The sequence below is a fragment of the Callithrix jacchus genome, chromosome 7 (assembly GCF_049354715.1).
Source record: "Callithrix jacchus isolate 240 chromosome 7, calJac240_pri, whole genome shotgun sequence".
Taxonomy (NCBI): domain Eukaryota; kingdom Metazoa; phylum Chordata; class Mammalia; order Primates; family Cebidae; genus Callithrix; species Callithrix jacchus.
In genome coordinates, this window is record NC_133508.1 from 80,966,257 (window position 1) to 80,979,784 (window position 13,528).

The 13,528-nt window shown below is 45.1% G+C and overlaps 1 protein-coding gene across 20 annotated transcripts in view; it reads right to left on the minus strand.

Annotated features, from left to right (window-relative positions):
• ERI3 (ERI1 exoribonuclease family member 3) overlaps nt 1–13,528 on the minus strand; it is a 134,835-nt gene that overhangs the window by 44,359 nt on the left and 76,948 nt on the right. For 3 of the 20 annotated variants that reach the window (XR_013519991.1, XR_013519990.1, XR_004726815.3), the window contains exon 8: nt 11,934–11,992. The exons of the other annotated variants lie outside the window; for them this stretch is intronic. The gene's annotated coding sequence lies outside the window, so the exon portion shown is untranslated. The remainder of the gene's footprint in view (nt 1–11,933; nt 11,993–13,528) is intronic. 20 annotated transcript variants of the gene reach the window in all.

Consider the following 13,528-nt stretch of genomic DNA (forward strand, 5'->3'; position numbering starts at 1 on the left):
AGGAGAATCACTTGAACGCGGGAGGTAGAGGTTGCAGTGAGCCAAGATCACATCACTGCACTCCAACCTGGGCGACAAGAGCGAAACTCTGTCTCAAAAATAAAAAAAAAAAAAAAGAAAGGAAAATAAAGGGCTTGGTCCAGGGTACTGATGAATGAACTTACACTTCTATACAGCTGTATAGAAGTGGGCTATGGGGTAAAACAGGTCCCAACAATTTTCTATTACATCACAAGTGGGGAATGAGAATGAGAAAGCCTGGATGGTTTTATCAACTGACATTTACTGAGTGCTATCTATAGGCTAAGTGGTGGGGGTACAGCAGTCAACAATATGGCAGTGACCCCTATTCTCATGGAGCTCACAATGTACTAGGAAAGACAGACAAGTGTTTTCTTAAAAAGGCAAAAATGATCAAGTGAACTCGCACATGAATGTTCATAACATCCAAAAAGTAGAAACAACCCAAATATTCATCACCTGGGAGAATAAAGAAAATGTGGTACTATCTATAAAATAAAATATTATTTGGCAGTGAAAAAAAAATGAAGCACTAATTTATAATACATGGATGAACCTTGAAAATTACACTAAGTGAAAGAAGCTAATCACAAAAGACCACATATAAGAAGTTTCCAGAATTGCCAGAATAGGCAAATTTATAGAGATGGAAAGTAGATGAGTAGTTGCTTCAGGCTAGTGCATTTGTGGGGAAATGAGAAGTAGCTGTTAATGGAGTTTCTTTTAGTGGGGACAAAAATCTAAATTTAGATGGTGATGATGGTTACACAATCCTGTAAGTAAGCTAAACACAACAAATTATACACTTTAAACTGGTGAACTGTATGGTATGTGAATTATATCTCAATAAAACTCTTTTACTAAAAAATTATTATCAAAGAAGTACAAGAAACCCACAGCAGGCTCACCAACTGTGAACAAAGTCAGAGGAGGGTCTAGCCTCACGCCTAGCCCTCCAAAGGCACTCAGTATAGTGTGTGAAGAGGGAGAAAGTTCCACTGGGAAACTGGAAAAGTCTTCACAGAGGACATAAGAGAAGTTAGATCTTAAAGGATAAGCAGGAGCTCACTAGGCAAGAATGCAGCCAAATGGAATAACTGTGAATAAGGCTTGGAAGTGGACCATACAGGCTATCTTGGCACAGTTTGAAAGGACTTTGAGTGTCTCAAAGGTCAGGCTAGAGAGCTTATACTTCATTCAGTAGACACCAAGATTTTTCAAGTACTGAGAAGATCAGTCCAGGATAGTCTAGCGTCTGATGGTTCAGGCACAGGAAACAACCTGTCACAGTTGAAAGGGCATCGTTTTCAGAATCACAATATCCAGAGTTTAAATCCTTAAGTCCTTCTCCCAATAAACCCTAATGACCAGTGACTGCTAGGATTTTGTGTGTTTTGCACTGTTTTTTCCTCAGTGCTTGGCAGACTGCCTGACCCAGTAGGTACTCAAAAGCCATTTACAGAATGAAAATGAATGAATGAATGAATGGCTATGTTGAATTCAATCCCATTTGACACACATTTATTGAATACCTACCATAAACCTTGGCACTCTGGTTATATAGTGTAAGCCCTGTCTGATCTCTGATCTCTTACCTCAGTGCCTTACACATGTTCCGTTTGGCACAGGGCAGGTCCTCAATCTGTATTAATTCCCTTCCCTCTCATAGTATGCGTGGTTTCCTTAAGACCCAGTGAATTATTTGATAGGCTCATCCTGAACATATCACTGTAGCTGGTAAGAGAAGGAAAGCTAAAGGGAGGGAAGGTTTCAATAGAGCAATAGGAGCAGGTGGTGGTGCTAACAGTATTTGCCCCAAAGCAAGCCCTGGTGCTCTAGGAGGCTACTAGGAAATCTGAGTCATTCAAGCTGGTGAAGAACTGGGTGGGAATGAGAGACCATTCTCACAACCCTGTCCTGCACCCAAGGCAGTGGGCCTAAAGCAGGGAGAAGTTAGCATCTTAGGTAAGGTGGACACATAAGCTCTAAGACTTGTAGGTGGATGGGGAGGGAAAGATTTGTGACTTAATTTCTAAGCAGTTTGTCCTGACCCTGGAGATCTGCCATTTCCATATCATACTTCTGGTCAGGAGAACCCTTCTGCTCACAGTATAGAAAGGGGCTCCTCATTCTCCCAACCCCCAATTCCTATGGGTCTCTCCTCCCCTCTTCTCTTCCTCCCTCCCTTTCTTTCCTGCAGAGCTTCCCTCCAGCCATAAAAATAAAATAAAACACAAACACCCACAGTCCAGGAGGAGGGCGTCAGGCAGATAATGGGCATTTTATATCTTTTTATGACACTCCCCATAGGCAGCTCAGCAATCACAGCGCAATAAAGGCAGGCATGCAGCTTGCATAGTTAAACAACTGCCGGGTAATTAGGCACAGCAAACACACCACTGGGGAGGCCTCAGGCTTGCCCTGGGATCTGCCTGCAGCCCGCCTGCTTGCTTGCAGCCAAATAGGTGCCAAGCCCAGGCCTAGAAACATAAGACATGGTCGTAGTGCTAAGGACAGATCACTGACAGCTGCCATAAGCACACTTGGCTTTGTGTCTGTACACACTCAAGCCTACCTGCCCACAGTCACACAAAAACACTTCCTGAGCAGCCAGCCTGAACCTCATCTCCCCAGGAGGGCCACCCTCTTTTCCAAATAGGGCAACCTAGTGTCTCCTGAGGGCCCTGTTTTAGGACCTTTGAAGAAGTCACAGCAGGCACTAGCAGGGACTAGCTCATCAGGGTAGCTCAAAGCTTATCAAGTGGCACAGGAACACAGGCAGGAGGCACAGGAACACAAAAATTTGTTTACATGGATCCTCTGTCTCTTGTAAATTCTGACTCAGTACAGAGCTGAATTCAAAATAATTTTTAACACACATGATTCACATACACTCCATACACGTATTTCTATCACTGTACTTACCATTTCTATTATATTTTTTTTCCCACCTGCCTACTGACCCATCCATCTTCCCTACCAGACCAGGAGCTCTGTACAGGTGAAGACCAGGTCTGAGTCACCTCTGGGTCCAGAGGCCCCAAACCACAGAAGGACTTCATGGGGTGACTGTTGGCTGAAGGTGAATATAGATGTCCCAGCCCAGGCAGAGCACAGGACGCTTGCTATCTGAGGCCCAGGTCCAGGTGATCTAAGCCCAACCAAGAGAAAAATGTCTTTATTAGGGCTGAGGGCACTGTATCACACATTGCCCATCCCTTCTCTAGTGCCCCAGCCAGTCAAATTCAGAAATTATAGGGAACTGAAAACCAATTAATGGGAAAAATAAATAAAAACCAGCTACTATCCAACTTGAAGACTGAAACAGTCAAAGGTCCTATCTACAGCAGCCATCCAGACCATCCCTGAGGAGTCAGCCAGGGAAAAGTAAGCCACCTAAGCTCAAAACACTGTTCCCCGAAGGGAGCTGACAGCAAGCCAAGTCAACTCACAGAAAGACAATGGATTGAGCCAGTATGGTAGCCTATGAATGTGAACAAACATCCAGCTACTCTTCCTGGTCTCTACCTGGCCATCACAGTGTCTACCAAGACAACAAATAGAGAATCAAAGACCAAGTAAGGGCCAAGGCTGCTCCTTGCCTTTAGGGTACTGAGAGGTCCCTCTCCTTTCCACCCACAAAGAAGAAGGGAGACAACAAGCTTCTTCTCACCCCATATCCTCATGGTGAAGCCTAAAGGCATTTGACCTCAGTGCAAGGCATGTGACAAGTGACAGCTGTCTAAACTCCTCCACAACACCTGAGCTCTCCTATCCTGATGCCAAGCAATGCCCTGTCTTCCCTAAACCCTCAACTTCTTCCAGTGGGACAGTGGCGTCATCTCAAAGCCAAAGATTGAAGTTGGTAAGGGTAAAAGAGGAACTTCTGCTGTCTTCCTTGCATCTGACTCATTTTTAGATGGGAGCAAAAAAGGAAAACCTAAGTTTTTATGAATGATCTCCTAATGGCAGAGGCAGAAGAAACCAAGAGACCACAAGAAGAAACTGCCTCATCCAACTCCCTTACTTGTTATAGGAGGAAACTGAGGCCTCAAAAAGGGCAAGTAACCCAACACCAGAGCCCATTTCTAGCATGGAGTTCAGTCCAGATCTCTCCATGTTGCATCATACTGCCCTCCAGAGACAAGGGCCTCATCTGTCCACCTCTAGTGTCTAGTTAGACCACAAATCCCATACCGACATCTTCACCCACATTCCCATTTGCGGGCCCATGCATGCATCAGAATATATAGACATATTCAAGCCTGCACAAACCTCCCCAACTGGGCGAATACACTTCTTTAAACACATACAGACATGCATATACAAATGGGTGCACCCTCTTACACACACAGCGGTGTCACTCTCAAGAGAACTGGAGTAAGAAGCCAATCCCTATCCTTGCCCATTCACTGACTTTCACTGACCATACAACTAATAATGGCTGCCGTGTGTTTGCCTGGGCCTCCAGTTCAAAACAGGCCAGGCAGCCTTCAGGTGGTATCTGCTATGGGACAAGTGACAAGAGGGAAGCTATGGAAGGAGAGAAACTGAATTTGCATCCTACGGGTCATGTGGTGGGCAAGCTTCTGAGTTTCCATTTCAGCACCCATCAAACAGGGACAACAGCCCTCACAGCCCCTCAGTAGCTGCGAGGATTAAATGCAATAATGTGTGTAAAGTATCACATACAGATGGCACCAACTGCGGCTCAATGCATTGGTGCTCTATTGTTACTGATACTGATAAACATGTTGAAACCTGCCTTTGCAGACTGACCTACAGACAGTGTGGGAGATGGAAGGTAGGACTGTGCTCCCTGCCTTGAAGGAAGTTACCTTGTCTTTTCCTCCTCTTTTCTGCAACTACTCCCAGTTTCAGGGTCTAGAGTAGCAACAGCAAAATCAAAAGAAGGAAACACACACACACACACACACACACACACACACACAAAACCCTGGGGACAAGGCAGACTAACTTTAACGCTCTCAGACTCAACAGATAAGTTCGCCTTTCCCCTGCCACCATGCCCCACCTTTCTCGCAAACTGTCCTCAGCTCCTCTGCAGTATTTATGCCTCTTAGCTTGCTGAAGTCCACTCTGCTTGCCTAGCTCTGCAGATTCAGAGAAGCAGTAGATCTAGTCCCTTTCCTCAAGTAGCTTGTGGTCCATGACCCGGACCAGACCAGCCCAACCGTGATAACAAAGAGGCTTGGGCTCTGAGCTACACTGGGCCCTAGTAACTGGCCCAAAGGTTGGAGTACACACTCAATAGAATGCCTAAGCTTAGATGCAGGTCCCAAACACACCCAGCAGAGCTCCCAGAACTTCTGTGCTCCAGAGCGAGCCCAGAATTCACTCCCTCAAGGACTCAAGAGAAAGGCAGGTAGGGCTCATCATGGGACTAGGACTAAGAGGCTGCCTTGTTTGACAGAGTACAGACTCTGAGCAGCAGCCAGCAAGAGAAGGCAGGCCCTGGGGTGGGCCTGCCACAGAGGGCACTATAAGAACTCCAGAGGAGAGGTCAATTTGCAGCAGCTGTAGTGAACCTCAAGAGAAAGAAAGAATCCCAGCTGCCTTGAGCTGATTCTCTCACCTGCTTCTTCCCCCCATGTGGCCACCCACCAGGGATGCAGAGCAAGGCAGGCTAGCTCTCCAGTTGAGGGTGTGCCAAGCTGCTCACCTAACACAGAGTACCCACATTCCTCTAAGAGCTTTACAAGCATGATCTAACTGATTCCTCACACTGTGATTTCCCACATTTACCATAAGGATATAGAGGTTTTCTACCTGTGGACTGTCCACAGCTAATATGCTAAAAGGTAGGGTGGCCGCTTCCCTCCCTGCTATCACTGGCCCACAGGCTCTCTCTTCCCTTCATGCACATGAACATGGCGGTTTTCTGGAGCTACTGTACCATGCTTAGAAGGCAGTTTAGGCTGGCACCACTCTAGACATCGGCCAATGATTCTTTACTGCACACACTCACCCTCACTCTGCTTTTCCTTCAGTAAAGATATACACGTGGCTGGTCCACACAAGCAGCTTAAAATTCCTGAAAACTGTGTAGTTCACCAATCCTGCAAAGTGATTCACCACTTCAGGCCTTTCTTCCCTCTGCCTGGATGCACTTGCACCGTCACCTGAGAACATACTCTTCTTTCAAGACTCAAGCATCTCCACCAAAATCTTTCTTGATTTTCCCTCCCACACCCCAAATAAAAATGACACCTCCCTCCTTTGCACTGGCAGCAACAAAGCAAAGCAGTTGAGAGCATGGACTCTGTAGTCTACTGCCTAAATTCAGATACCTACTCTATCACTCACCAGCTATTGAACCTCTCTGCCTTTCAGTTTCCCTCAGCTGTACAAAAGCTAGTAATAGAACTTCTCTCAGAATTGTTTGAGGATTGAGTTAATCCATATAAAGCATTTAGAGCAGCACCTGATTTTTAAATTAGTATTATTATAAATTATCTCTACCTTACAAATGCAGAAACCAAGGTTCAGAGAAGGTAAGTAATTTGTCCAAGATCATAACACAGGTAGATGATAGGGCCAGGAATTGACGTAAGGTGAATGTGCCTCTGTACTCTACTGGACAGCCAGGCATGCTGATGGCAGCTGGGATCAAGGGCGGGAGATGATCGACTCTGTCCCTCAGTGTGTACTGAGGGTAATCTGGTCCAAGGACAGCATTAAGCTCATCCTTGCCAATGCTCACATGAACTCTGCTGTGAGAGTCTCTTTTTCCTAGCTGCTGCCCACAACGTCCTATGTCTACCTTGATCTCCCGTCCTCCTGACTCCTTTTCTCCCTGTAGTACTAGTCATCTCATTTCCAATGGTCTGTATCAGGGCAAGCGAAGGGCAGGGGCACAGTGCTATCATTTAATCCTAAGGTCAACTCTAGAAGGTAGGTATGCTTTTTCTTGCTTTTTATAAGGGGGATACCAAGGCTTAAAGAAGTTAAGTGACTTTTCTAAAATACCACAGTTACTAAGTGTAGAGCGATGATTCCAAATCAGGTCTACTTGACTCCAGAGTCTAAATTCTGTGTGACAGATAATCATCATTTATAGGTTCAGAGAGGGACTTGCTTCAGATCACACAGCTAGTGAGTAGCCGTATTAGAAATACAAGCCAGACTCCTCTGACTCCAAAGCTCTTCCTTTGCACAGTGGTTTCACAGTGATATACCATGTATCACCTGAAGACTAAATGAGGGATAAATTTCACATATAGCTATACTATTTTTCCAGATTTTTACAGATAATATTGTAATTAATAAAATACAGGCCAGACAAAGTAGCTCTCACCTGTAATCCCAGCACTTTGGGAGGCTGAGATGGGCCGATCACTCAAGGCCAGGAGTTCAAGACCAGCCTGGCCAACATGACAAGACCCCATCTCTACTAAAAATACAAAAATTAGCTGGGTGTGGTGGTGCACCCCTGTGGTCTGGGCTATTCTGGAGGCTGAGGCATGAGAATAGCTTGAACCTGGGAGGCAGAGGTTGCAGTGAGCTGTGATCATGCCACTGTACTCCAGCCTGGGTGACAAACAGACTGTCTCAAAAAATAAAATATAAATTCATATAAAAAACAACCAAATTTACTGTAATTCTTTTTTCCATTATGTATTTTATCATTATATACCCAAAAATACAAGTTCCACCAAGTCCTGAAGGAGGAACAGAATGTCTGTGGTGTTTTCCGACATTGCTAAGAGCTCCTTGTATTCCGCCTGCCTACTTCTCTAAGAGCTCTCCAAAATCACACTTAGGTACTTTTCCCTAAGTACTGTCCTAATTCTTGGTTACAAACTCACAATTGATAATTGCCTTCTATGTGGAATAACTGTCCAAAGGTCAACAGCAGCACAGGAGGCACACTCCCTTCTGGGACCTGAGAATAGATGCTAAGAACTAATGCTGTTTCCAGCAAGGTGGACCCAAAACTTGGGCTATGGAAGGAAGGAGTCAGGGCAATGAATTTCTGTCTTTCCTACCTCAACCTCTAACTCCTTCCCTGCCCACTTGCCTAAGACAGTTGGCCTGGAGAAAAGAGCACACTGACCTGGGTTCAAATCCTAGCTTCACCTCTTCCTGGTTATGTGCCTTTAGGCAAGTTACTTAATTTCTCTAAGTTTATTTGTCTGGGAATTCCAGCAGAGGAACAGGCATCTGGACTCTGGAGCTCATTAGTCTAGCCCAAGATTCAGGGTGGATTCAATTAATGCTTGTTGATGCCCAGTGTGTGCCAGGTTCAGTGTCATGCACTGGAAATTCAGAGATGTGTGGTATATAGACTTCGATGAGCTCACAGTGTAGTGGGAAACAAAAACATGTAAGCTGATAATTACAAAACATGTGATACACTCAATACAAAGTTCTGAAGTCGTACAAAGGAGGAAGTGATTTACTATTCCTACCAGAGGCTGGGGAACATCAGAGAAAGCATCACACACAGGGTTTTGAAGGATGAACAGGAGTTTCCCAACACACTAAAAGGGGAAAGGTGATGTAAGAAAAGGGAACAGTATATGTAAGGATAGGTGAAACCGTGATGTATATTTGAAAAACAGCAAGAAGTTTGACACAGCTGGAATGTTATGGAGAGACAGGAGATGTAGAGATAGGAATGCTGCAATGAGCTAGATCATCCAGGGCCTTGGTATCTTGCTCAAGAGAAAAGATGGGGCATAGCCTTCCACACCTACCCTTGGCTCTGGTGCTCTTCCTGTCAAAACAAGTACCCTGCGATCACACCCTTTCCTGAGCCTTTGATTTAAGAGTTCCTCTCCTGGCCCTGACAGTAAGGCATTTCTGTCCCACAGATTATAACTCACTCTGGGCTATTATTCAGCTCCCCAGCCCTGGCCCTGCTGCAGTTAGTCCAAACATAATATCCTTCATGCATATATTATCTGTCTCCCTATTATCTGGAATCATTTCGGAATTAAATTTCAGTCCTGCAATATTGGCTTCAGGAGCGGCGCGCTTTATGGGCTAGTCAAAGGTTAGAATACCAATCAAAATAACAGTGCCGATGCAGCGAGACATTTTAATATTCCAAAACCCGGTAATTGTAAAAGGACATAATATTTTTTCCCTGATTACCCCAAAGGCAACACATGTTAACAAGGCGAGGGAAGGAGTGAAAGAAATTTCAGAGTTCAGACAGCTGTAAGACATATTTAAAGGAAAAGCCCAGGCTGGGCACTACACCATGGGGGCAGGGAGATGGGAAGAAAGGAGATGTTCCCTCTAGCTCTGGCAGCTCCTGACTCCAAACACAGCACTTTCCCTCCTCTGCCTCTGGACTACACTCCAAGAGCTTATCCCCAACAGCAGATGTTGCAGAGTGGAATGAAAGGGGAAAGGGCTCAGGATCTGGAGTCTCAAGGCCCAGGTTCTAGTTTCAGCTTACAATTCAGTAGCCTCCAGCCCCCAAGACTAGTCCCTCCCAGGGTTCTGGCATCAAACCCAGCAGCAAGCACTCTGGGCTGCTCTCTCACTTACTCTCTCCTTAACCCATGCCTGTGCTCCCACCTCTGCCAAATCTCTACCTAGTGTTCTGTGCACGTTTTTTCCCCCCCAAAGGCAGATGAAGGCCCTTATCTACCTGGCCTACAGAGCTGATTTTCATCAGGACACCAGCCCACAACTGCCCACTGCCCCAGGGACAATGCTCTGCACTTTGGATGATGCCAAAGACTGAGACCACAGCCCCAGTCTGGTTCTGACCTCGGAGTGACCCAGAAGTAACTGCCCTCAGTGCAGACTCCCCCCATCTCCAAAACAAAACAAAACGAACACCTTGTGAAGTGCCTAGTCACACCTTTCTTGATCTTCATTTTTCTTAATTTTTTTTTCCAAGTTAGCTTCTGAATAGACCAAGGAGAGGAACTCTGTGGCCAGCACCTTGCAGCTGCCTTTGTATAGAGTCCTCGCTTCTGTCAGGCTGCTATCACTTGAGCAGCTTAATCCCCACAGCTCCCCCAAAATTAACCCTGACTAGCAGGGTTTTGGATCCCCTCACGCCTGATGACTTCCCAGCCAGCTCAGCCCACTTGCTGAAGCCTCCAATCTGCATCATCCCGACCTGCTGACCTGCCGACCTGCCTATGGCCCCCAGCAAAGAACTTCATTAAGGCCGAGAATTTATTCCTCCATAAGCCCTTAATTTATTATTGCACTGATTGGGACTCTGAATGCTCCAAGGTCAGGAAAAGTCACACTCAATCGTAGATACCAACCCTCCCTTCAGCAGTTTCTCCTGCTGTACCCTCCCAGGGGAGGGGGAGAGATAGAATGCTTCTTGGAGAGACCCAAGATTTTCTTTAAGAGCTGGTCCCAATCCCACCCTCTTCAGAGCATCCAGAAATTGCAGCAAGGCATAGTGTACAGATGGGAGAGGAGAAGTGGAGCAGCAACCTTCATACCCTGATATACCAGGGTCTGTTAAATTCTAGGTGGCCCTTATCCCTACCGCTGCTAGGTTTGACTGGCTGAGCCCTGACTGCAAGGACTGACTCAGAATCCTCCTAAGGCTTCCTTCCTGCTTCCCCAGAAGCCCACGTCCCTCAGTCCATTTTGTGTTGCTCTAAAGGAATACCTGAGGCTGGGTAATTTATTTTTAAAAAATGGTTTATGTGGCTCATGATTCTGATGTCTGGAAAAGTTAAAGACTGGGCATCGGGTGAGGGCCTCAGGCTGCTTCCACTCAAGACAAAGTGAAGGGGAGCTGGCTTGTGTAGAGTTCACATGGCAAGAGGGAGCAAGACAGAGAAGGAGAAGTGCCAGGCTCTTTTTAACAACAAGCTCTCTTGGGAATGAAGAGTGAGAACTCACTCATACCCCCCACTCCTGCCCCAGGGAGGACATTAATCCATTCATGAGAGAACTGTCCCTCACAATGCAGACACCCCCCATTCAGTCCCAACTTCAACATTAGGGATCGAATTTCAACATGAGATCTGGAGAGGACAAACATCCAAACCACAGCACCACCTATCAGGCCCAGGAGTCAGGGGGAATTCCACACAATTTGTGAGTATGCGCACACACTTGCACGGCTATGTGTATAGGTATGCATTTGTATTACATTTACACGTATGTGTCCATGCGTATGCAATAGGTAAACATATTTTATGTGTGCACGCATACACACACATACATCCTTATGGAGGTCTCATCCATCCTTTCTGTTTCTTGACTCCTTATTTATAATAACATTCTTTTCCATTCAACATTAGCTACCCACTTCCATGGCCACACCTTGGAACCTGGCAACACCTAGAACTGCCCCATCTCTGAAATCACTAATTCAGACATCCTATTCTTTAACCATACTCTCTAATCCTTCCATCTGGCATGTTCAACTATACCCAGTGTACCAGTTCCTCATTTTATTGGTACCGATTTACTTTTTCCATACCTATCAGACCTCCTGCTATCTTTTCTTCCCCCGACATCCAGCTTGGATCTCATAATCCATCTTGCCGACTGCTGTCTTACCAACATCTTCAATTCCCTAATCCCTTTCATCAAACCTCCTTGAGGAAAATCTCCGCCCTGGATGAATCTAAATGTCTACTTTCTCCATGCCCACAACCAGGCAGCTGAGGTCCAATAAAGAAGTCATGCAACTGAACAGAGTGGTTCCACAATGAATTAATGCCATCAACCTCAACTGGATCCTCAACACTGCCTAGAAATCCTACTATACTTCTCAAGTCAGCTCACACATCTTTTCTTTACTAGAACAGCAATCCTGTAAACCCTCCCAGCCCTTCCCTATTGGTGATCAGCAAATGACTCATCTTCCGTTTCACACAGAAAAATAAAAGCCATAGGATGGTAACTACCTCAACTTGCTTTGCTGCCACCAAATCTGCAAGCCCACCTACCTCCACATGAGCCCATCTTCTTCTTCCCTCCTGTCCCAATAGAAGCAGGGACCTTCCACCTAAAGAGAGCGAATGTTTTTTAAATTTTTCTTTTTTTTTTTTCCTGCCTAGATTCTCAGAATAAGGAGATCCAATTTCAAGAGCCTGGGCTTTCCATCCCTTCTCCTCTCACCTCCTCAGAGGCCTCCCTTACTGGTTTCCTCTCCCTCTGCACCTTCAACAGGATTTCATTTTGTAATAGAGCCTACAAACAATGTCTTCTACTTAAAACAAAATCTGCTTTAACCCCCACTTGCTCCATCACAGCTCTTGTCCTTTCTCTCTCCTTCAAAGCCACATTTCTGAAAAAGTTGAAGTTTCTCTATCTCCTCATTTCTCATTTACTCGTTAGTTCACTCCAGTTTGGCTCCTGTCCCGATCATGCCACTCAGGACCAAGGTCACTGAGGCCCTTGTAATTCAGGGCTTATAATTTAGTCTCCACATTGTGCAGCCCTCTCTGAACTGACCACTCTCCTCTTCTCCAACACTTTCTTTTCTTGGTTTCTACAATACCACACTCTTACAGTCTTCTCTTCATCTATCACTCTTTTCTCTCTTTCTCTGTCTCTTCAGCATTCAGCGAAACTAAATTTAAGTTGTAGCTCTGCCATGTACTAATGTGAAATCACTGAGCAAGTTTCGTGATTGCTCCATGCCTTGGTTGGTTCTCTCAACCTTAAATTGTGAAAAACAATAGCAAACACTGCACTGGGTCCTGTGAGGACTAGACAATGTAGGTACATAACCACAGTGTCTAGCACAGTACTGTCCAACAGAAATAGAATGTGAGCCACATATGAAACTTAGAATTTTCTAGTAGCCACACTAAAAAGTAAAATGAACCAGATAAAATTATTTTAATAATGTATTTTATTATAGTATATCCAAATATTATTTCAACATGTAATCAACAAAAAAATTATGAGACATTTTGCATTTTTTCATACCAAGTCTTTGAAATCTGATATATAACTTACACTTCCTGTACATCTCAACTGGGATGCTAAATCTTCATCAGAAATACTTAACCTGCCAAGCCAGTGACTCACACCTGTAATCCTAGTAATTTGAGAGGCCAAGGCAGGTGGATTGCTGAGGCCAGGAGTTGGGAGACCAGCCTGGCCAACATGGCAAACTCTATTTCTACTAGAAATACAAAACTAGCCGGGCGTGGTGGCACACACCTGTAGTCTCAGCTACTTGGGAGACTGAGGCACAAGAATCACTTGAAACCAAGAGGCAGAGGTTGCAATGAGCCAAGATCATTGCACTTTAGCCTGGAAAAAAGCGCAAGACTGTTTCAGGAAAAAAATGAGAGAAATACTTAATTTGTATTTAGATTTTATATGATTAACAGTTTAAAATGTAGATTCACCCACCCAGGTTGTACTAAACATACTTAAACTTTTTCAAGGAAGTTTCTAATTAATTAATTAATTTTTTTGAGATGGAGTCTCACTCTGTTGCCCAGCTTGGAATGCAGTGGTGCACTCTCGGCTCACTGCAACCTCCACTGCCTCCTGGGTTCAAGTGATTCTCATGCCTCAGCTTCCC